Here is an 8,949-nt window from a genome sequence, read left to right on the forward strand (position 1 = left end):
AATATGGTTTCAGTAATATCTGTCTCTATTCGATCCGCAGCAGGCTCATCATCCATGCGCGCGGGCTAGGGATGGCAATGGGTAAGGTACCCAGTGGGCACACAAAGCCATACCCATACCCACTAGAAAGAAATTGACCCATACCCATATCCACTACCCATCATGGGTACAAAATTACGCCATACCCATACCCACCATGGGTAGCGGGTACCCATCGGGTACCCATACCCATTAACATTACGATAGACATGATCATTTGAATCGCAATAATAAGTACCAGCATAACAATTGTATCGAACCCAACATAATTTTATCACAGGTTCAACAATATTCAACATTAAATGGCAACATCATGCATTCAAATCACACAAAACATAACATTGATTCTACAAAAATGTGGACAAAATCATGCCTTCAAATCTAATTGTTCAATACACAATACTTAATATTTGAATATATAAGACTTCTAAGCTGTTGGAGCTTAAGGGCATCCTTCTCTTCCAATTCCAGTCTTGTTGCTTAGAGTAAAAGCTTCTACAAAGCAGTAAAAGAAGTATTAGTATTTGTCTATTTAAACATGTAGAGTATACACATGTGTGACAGCTCAAAAATATCACCTGCATCCCTTCCTGCATCTTTTGAAGGCAACTCCAAAATGTTTCAGGTTGGTCAGCATTAGATGCATCTATAAAACCAAAGTGTAATTATATCATTATATGTATGTAGCATAATTTTTGGAAAAGAAAGAACAAGTATGAATTGTGCAAAGCAATTATACCTAGATACTTGCGTCACATCCAATCTTGTGAGCGCATAAGCGCCTCCAAGATCTCTGGAGTAAGTCGGCTGCAGTGCTCGCTAAGAACACGACCACTTGTGCAGCGGCGGCATACCTGGGAGACGGGAGACCTGGGTCACTGGGTGCGGGAGAGTGGAGACCTGGGTGAGGGCGACTGGCCGACCTCCGACCGCCGATTGCGAGCTGCGGCGGTGTGGCCTGGTGACCTAGTGGTCGGCTGGCGGAGTGGCGGTGGTGGATGGGAGGATGGCTTGGACGCCTGGAATCTGGATGGTCCGTCTGGCGGCTGGCCTAGTGCCTGGTGTGTGGTGCCCTGGTGGCCGTGTTAGGGTCTTAGGGTTAGCAAATAGCGAGAGCAAATTCATATTATATGAGACATATAAATCCGAATCCACGTTTCATATATTAGCGGGTTCTCTATCGGTTAGCGGGCATGGGGCAACAGAGAACAATACCCATGCCCACCGTACCTGATGAGCATAATACATGACCCAATAAAATAACCATGGATATTAAAATCCGTCATATCCGTGCCCTAATAGGGTTTTTATCCATCGGTTTTTGGATTTCGGATACCCATTGCCATGCCTAGCGTGAGCACGAGTCCTTCTAGCGCCGTCTCGTCGGACCACCACCGTGACCTTGGAGCGAGAGATGTTTCAGCTAACCTACCTAGTTTTTTATATGATAAAAATGACCTGATCATTATTGTTAACGAGAAGACAGACGATTAAAGGCTGCCAATACGACGCAAGTGATCAAGGAGGTCACCCGACGTACACGCGCTCCAACTACACCACTGTTTGGCAACATGGATGTCGACGAAGACCCTAACAAAAACTGGTGGAACACTGCCACACACGCGTAGTCGGGTACGGACGATTTGCCTTGCCCTGCGAACTTGTCCCAGATCGTGGCCGGGGCCGGGCCTATGCATGGCGATGAGCTGCTCACTCTGGGCCTTTTGTCAGTGACCGTTCGCGACGATCCTGTGAGGAGGAAATCGGACGTACACAGTGCCCCAGCAAGTGGCAGAGCGTGTTCAGAATCCAATAAGTGTCCGGGAGGTAATTCTAGTCCAGTGATCAATAACTTATTACATTCATAATCTTATTTTCTATATAATACGTACGGTCACATAATTCTAGTGAAAGTGTCGGTGTTCCAACCAGCTCCAACAAGTATTTTTGTTTGTGCGTGTTTTCGGGTTAGGATGGTATGCTCAGTGAACGCAAGATATATACTAGTTCGGCACTTCGGGCGGAACGTCACTACATAGTTCCTCCCGCTACCGGTATCTTTGTTGCTCAATCCTCCTAGTAGGGGTTATAAGTGGGCGAGAGAGGGCTACCAAGTCTCTTATACGTGGTGAGGCCTAAGAACTACGAATCTGGTGTTCTCTACCGAGCTGAGCCTTAGACGTCGCGGTTGTATGCTCCTTGGCTTCGGCCCCTTTTATAGGCTAAGGTGGTGGTCGGTTACCGGCTCCTTCACAGGGGAAGGAGCTACTGTGTGTGGTAAAATAGGTCGTTCTACCTAGGTAACTCGTGCTTGTCGGCATGTGTCTCGATCGTCTAAGCTTCTCTGGTCGTGCTCTTTATTATCGGCTGCGCATGGGCGGCGAGGAGCTCCAACATCATCATTACTGTCTTTCACTGCGCCCACCCATGGCCTTCGTAGCCTAGGTCTCGGCACGACTTGTTGTGTTGCGAGTCCTGTAGATGACCAGCACACTTAGGCCTAGGTCTGATAGGTTATGAGTGGACCTCATGCCTAGGGGCTCGTAGGTCATGAGTGGAGGAGGACCGACTTCTCCTGCTACGACTCTATGCCATGCATAGTTAATACGATCAATCATTTATGGCGGGCCAGTCCTGAGCCTGGCATGTAATCCACTTGAGTGGTTTCCTCTCGGTTCGCCTGACCCCATTCTGGCTCCACCTCGCCCGACCCCGGGCTCGATGCCTCGGGTCTAGAGGTGGGTCCTTCTAGGACGAACTTTTCCCTTAATCTCTTGCTGGCTCGTGGGCCCTAGGAGTCCAGGGATCTTTTTTCCGATAGGAAGTGTTTATGATCTATATTTACATCTATACTTAATATTAAAAACCAAACAAAATCATTTTATTTATCTTTTTGTCCACCACTCCCTAACTACCTAGGTAGTGGAGAGTTTCTTCTGCCCTGCTTATACGCCCTATAATATATACCACTATATAATCTATCAGTTTAAACTTTCCAAAACCCACCCAAAACTAGATAACTCTACACTCATAACCTCCACAAAATCCATCAAACAAATTGCACCCAGACTTAACACGCCATTAAAATCAACGATGTAGATCGCTGGATAACCCCTCTCCCTCACTCAAATCTAGTGATATTTCTAAAACATCTGTCGGGGACCATAATTAGGGGTACCCTCAAGGCTCCTAATTCTCAGCTGGTAACCCCCATCAGCATAAAGCTGCAAAGGCCTGATGGGTGCGATTAAGTCAGGGATCGGTCCATACGAGGGACTCGATCGCGCCTCGCCCGAGCCTGGCCTCGGACAAGGGCAGCCGACCCCGGAGGATCTCCGTCTCGCCCGAGGCCCCCCTCCAGCGGCGAACGTGTTCCCGGCTCGCCCGAGGCCCTGTCTTCGCCAAGAAGCAACCCTGACCAAATCGCCGCACCGACCGACCAAGTCGCAGGAGCGTTTAATGCAAAGGTGGCCTGACACCTTTATCCTGACGCACGCCCCCCAGAGCCGAAGTGACCGCTGTCACTTCGCCGCTCCCCTGACCGGCCTGACAGAAAGACAGCGCCGCCTGCGCCGCTCCGACTGCGGTGCCACTTGGCAGAGTGAGGCTGACAGGCAGTCAGGCCCGGCCTCGGGCACCATAGGAAACTCCGCTCCGCCCGACCCAGGGCTCGGACTCGGGCTAAGCCCAGGAAGACGGTGAACTCCACTCCGCCCGACCCAGGGCTCGAACTCGGGCTAAGCCCCGGAAGACGGCGAACTCCACTCCGCCCGACCCAGAGCTCGGACTCGGGCTAGGCCTCGGAAGACGGCAAACTCCGCTCCGCCCGACCTAGGGCTCGGACTCGGGCTAAGCCCCGGAAGACGGCGAACTCCACTCCGCCCGACCCAGGGCTCAGACTCGGGCTAGGCCCCGGAAGACGGCGAACTCCACTCCGCCCGACCCAGAGCTCGGACTCGGGCTAAGCCCCGGAAGACGGCGAACTCCGCTCCGCCCGACCCAGGGCTCGGACTTGGGCTCAGCCCTAGAAGACGGCGAACTCCGCTCCGCCCGACCCAGGGCTCGGACTTGGGCTCAGCCCCAGAAGACGACGAACTCCGCTCCGCCCGACCCCAGGGCTCGGACTACGCCCTGACCTCAGCCGACGGTCTCCGCCTCGCCCGACCCAGGGGCTCGGACTCGACCTCGGCCACGGAAGACAGACTCGACCTCGGCTTCGGAGGAGCTTCCACATCGCCCAACTGAAAGGGAAATGTGCCCTTGGGCCATTTCTAAGTATTTTGGTGATTGAGTGCCAACACAAGTGCTTAAATGTGAAACTATGCCCATGGATGAACAAAGTGCAAATCAAGAGTAAAGGTATGTTTCTAAGCCTTAGTACATTGGTTTTGTGTACTAATATACTTGTCTAAGTGTTAGAAACAGAAAGAAGAAGAAAAGAAAAGAGGTGAAAAAGGCTTGGTTGTGTACAGCCAAGACTCAGCTCTGTCTGGCACACCGGACTGTCCGGTGGTGCACCGGACAGTGTCCGGTGCGCCAGGCTGGCTCGGGCGAAGTGGCCGCTCTCGGGAATTCACCGGCGACGTACGGCTAAAATTCACCGGACTGTCCAGTGTGCACCGGACTGTCCGGTGAGCCAACGGTCGGCCGGGCCAACGGTCGGGCGCGCAATCTGCGCGAGACACGTGGCTGAGCCAACGGCTAGAAGATGGCACCGGACTGTCTGGTGTGCACCGGACATGTCCGGTGCGCCAACGGCTCCAAGTCTGCCAACGGTCGGCTTCGCTACTTAAGGAAGGAAATCGGGCACCGGACAGTGTCCGGTGTGCACCGGACTGTCTGGTGCCCCCGATGACAGAAGGCAAGAATGGCTTTCCAGATTTTCTCTCAACGGCTCCTATCAGCCTTGGGGCTATAAAAGGGACCCCTAGGCGCATGGAGGAAAAAACCAAGCATTCCTTGAGCAATCTTGATCACTCACACATCATTCTTGCGCACTTGTTCGACATTCTAGTGATTTGAGCTCCGTTCTAGTGTGCTAGTCTCTTGAGCTCAAGTCTGGGTTTTGTGTGTGCGTATTCGCTGTGATCTTTGTGTCTTGTGTGAGTTGCTAATCCCTCCCTTGCTCCGTGATTCTTTGTGAACATCTTTTGTAAGGGCGAGAGGCTCCAAGTTGTGGAGATTCCTCGCAAACGGGATTAAGAAAAGCAAAGCAACACTATGGTATTCAAGTTGGTCTTTGGACCGCTTGAGAGGGGTTGATTGCAACCCTCGTCCGTTGGGACGCCACAACGTGGAGTAGGCAAGCGTTGGTCTTGGCCGAACCACGGGATAACCACTGTGTCATCTCTGTGTTTGATCTCTTGTGGTATTGTGTTTTGTTGAGACTCCTCTCTAGCCACTTGGCGATTATTGTGCTAACACTTAACAAGTTTTTGTGGCTATAAGTTTAAGTTTCACAGGATCACCTATTCACCCCCCTCTAGGTGCTCTCATTTGGTATCAAAGCCGTTCTCTTCACAAAGGGACTAACCGCCCGAAGAGATGGATCCTAAAGGGAAGGGAATCGTGATCAACGACAAGAAGAAGGAGTCCTTCGTCAACGAGCCAAGGGATGACAAGTCCAACGACTCGGGCTCGGGCCACAGACGCAAAGATGGGAAGAAGAAGAAGACAAGACGCATCAAGGAGATCGTCTACTACGACAGCGATGAGTCTACTTCCTCCCAAAAGGACGACGACCACAACGAATACGAGAGAAAGAAACCGGTCAATTCGAACTTTTCTTTTGATTACTCTCGTATTCCTCAAAGTACTAATACTCATTTATTATCTATTCCACTTGGTAAACCTCCTCATTTTGATGGAGAGGACTACGGATTTTGGAGTCACAAAATGCGTAGTCACTTGTTCTCTCTCCATCCTAGCATATGGGAGATTGTAGAAAGTGGAATGCACTTTGATAGTACGGATAGTCCCATGTTTATTAATGAACAGATACATAAAAATGCACAAGCTACTACTGTGTTGCTAGCCTCTTTGTGCAGGGACGAGTACCATAAGGTGAGCGGCTTGGACAATGCCAAGCAGATCTGGGACACCCTCAAGATATCTCATGAGGGGAATGATGTCACCTTGCTCACCAAGATGGAGTTGGTGGAGGGCGAGCTTGGACGGTTCGCAATGATAAGGGGCGAGGAGCCAACTCAAACATACAACCGGCTCAAGACTCTTATCAACAAAATAAGGAGCTACGGAAGCACGCGATGGACGGATCACGACGTCGTCCGCCTAATGCTAAGGTCCTTTACCGTTCTTGATCCTCATTTGGTGAACAATATTCGTGAAAATCCTAGGTACACCAAGATGTCGCCCGAAGAAGTTCTTGGGAAGTTCGTAAGCGGGCGAATGATGATCAAGGAGGCAAGATATGTGGACGACGCGTTGAACGGTCCTATTCATGAGCCTCAACCCATTGCTCTCAAGGCAACGAGGAGCAAGGAGGCGCTACCGAGCAAGGTGGCGCAAGTTGAGGCGGCCGGGCTAAACAATAAGGAGATGGCCCTCATCATTAAGCGCTTCAAGACGGCGCTTAAAGGTCGCAAGGGACAGCCAAGCAAGACCAAGACAAAGGAGAAGCGCTCGTGCTTCAAATGTGGTAAGATTGGTCATTTCATTGCTAACTGTCCCGATAATGAAAGTGACCAGGAAAAGGGGAACAAAAGGGAGAAGAAGAAGCATTATAAGAAGGCCAAGGGCGAGGCACATATCGGAAAGGAGTGGGATTCAGATTGCTCCTCCTCCGACTCCGACAATGAAGGACTCGCCGCCACCGCCTTCAACAAGTCATCCCTCTTCCCCAACGAGCGTCACACTTGCCTCATGGCAAGGGAGAAGAAAGTAAGAACTCATGATGCTAGTACTTATGCTTCTTCAAGTGAGGATGAGTCTAGTGATGATGATGAGATAGATTACTCATGCTTATTTAAGGGATTAGATAGATCTAAAATTAATAAGATTAATGAGTTGATTGATGCTTTGAATGACAAGAATAGATTACTAGAAAAACAAGAGGATCTTTTATATGAGGAGCATGATAAATTTGTTAGTGCACAAAATTCTCTTGCTCTAGAAATTAAAAGGAATGAAATGCTCTCTAGTGAATTATCTACTTGTCATGAATCCGTCTCTAAATTAAAAAATGTTAATGATGATTTGAATGCTAAGTTAGAAATAGCTAGTAAATCAACATCTTGTGTAGAAATTGTTGAAACTTGTAATAGGTGTAAAGATTTTGACATTGATGCTTGTAGTGAACACCTAGTTTCAATTTCCAAACTTAATGATGAATTGGCTAGTCTTAATGCTCAACTTAAGACTAGCAAGAGTAATTTTGATAAGCTAAAATTTGCAAGGGATGCCTACACAATTGGTAGACACCCCTCAATCAAGGATGGACTTGGCTACAAGAGGGAAGCCAAGGACTTGACAAGCCATAAGGCTCCTATCTCCGCCAAGGAGAAAGGGAAGGCTCCTATGGCTAGTAGTGCTAAAAAGAACCATGCTTTTATGTACCATGATAGGAGACAAACTAGAAATGCTTATAGGAGTTATAATGCTTATGATGATTTTGATTATCATGCCATGTTTGCTTCTAGTTCTTCCTATATGCATGGTAGAAATATGTCTAGGAGAAGTGCTATTCATCATGTGCCTAGAAAGAATATTATTCATGCTCCTAGGAAAGTAATGAATGAACCTTCTACAATTTATCGTGCTTTAAATGCTTCCTTTGCTATTTGCAGAAAGGATAGGAAAATAGTTGCTAGAAAATTAGGGGCAAGATGCAAGGGAGACAAAACTTGCATTTGGGTCCCTAAGGATATTTGTGCTAACCTTGCAGGACCCAACATGAGTTGGGTACCTAAGACCCAAGCCTAAATTTGCCTTGCAGGTTTATGCATCCGGGGGTTCAAGCTGGATTATTGACAGCGGATGCACAAACCATATGACGGGGGAGAAGAAGATGTTCACCTCCTACGTCAAGAATAAAGATTCCCAAGATTCAATAATATTCGGTGATGGGAATCAAGGCAAGGTAAAAGGGTTAGGTAAAATTGCAATCTCAAATGAGCACTCTATCTCTAATGTGTTTTTAGTAGAGTCTCTTGGATATAATTTGCTATCTGTTAGTCAATTATGCAATATGGGATATAACTGTTTGTTTACAAATGTAGATGTGTCTGTCTTTAGAAGATGTGATGGTTCACTAGCTTTTAAGGGTATTCTAGACGACAAGCTTTACTTAGTTGATTTTGCAAAAGAAGAGGCCGGTCTAGATGCATGCTTAATGGCTAAGACTTGCATGGGCTGGCTGTGGCATCGCCGCTTAGCACATGTGGGGATGAAGAACCTCCACAAGCTTCTAAAGGGAGAACACGTGATAGGTCTAACCAATGTTCATTTCGAAAAAGATAGACCTTGTGCAGCTTGTCAAGCAGGGAAACAGGTGGGAGGCTCTCATCACACCAAAAATGTGATGACAACATCAAGACCCCTGGAGCTGCTACATATGGACCTCTTCGGACCCGTCGCCTATCTGAGCATAGGAGGAAGTAAGTATGGTCTAGTTATCGTTGATGACTTTTCCCGCTTCACTTGGGTGTTCTTTTTGCAGGATAAGTCTGAAACCCAAGGGACCCTCAAGCGCTTCCTTAGGAGAGCTCAAAATGAGTTTGAGCTCAAGGTGAAGAAGATAAGGAGCGATAACGGGTCCGAGTTCAAGAACCTTCAAGTGGAGGAGTTCCTTGAGGAGGAAGGGATCAAGCACGAGTTCTCCGCTCCCTACACACCACAGCAAAATGGTGTGGTAGAGAGGAAGAACAGGACGCTAATCGATATGGCGAGGAC

General features: G+C 48.5%; 1 long non-coding RNA gene across 1 annotated transcript; it reads right to left on the reverse strand.

Annotated features, from left to right (window-relative positions):
• Nucleotides 1-395: 395 nt before the first annotated feature.
• On the reverse strand, nucleotides 396-683 carry LOC118473268 (uncharacterized). The gene is made up of 2 exons (XR_004852541.1): nucleotides 618-683; nucleotides 396-534 (listed from the first exon to the last, which is right to left on the reverse strand). It is a non-coding gene; the product is annotated as an uncharacterized lncRNA (long non-coding RNA).
• Nucleotides 684-8,949: the final 8,266 nt, after the last annotated feature.

Source organism: Zea mays, chromosome 9, assembly GCF_902167145.1.
Source record: "Zea mays cultivar B73 chromosome 9, Zm-B73-REFERENCE-NAM-5.0, whole genome shotgun sequence".
Lineage (NCBI taxonomy): Eukaryota > Viridiplantae > Streptophyta > Magnoliopsida > Poales > Poaceae > Zea > Zea mays.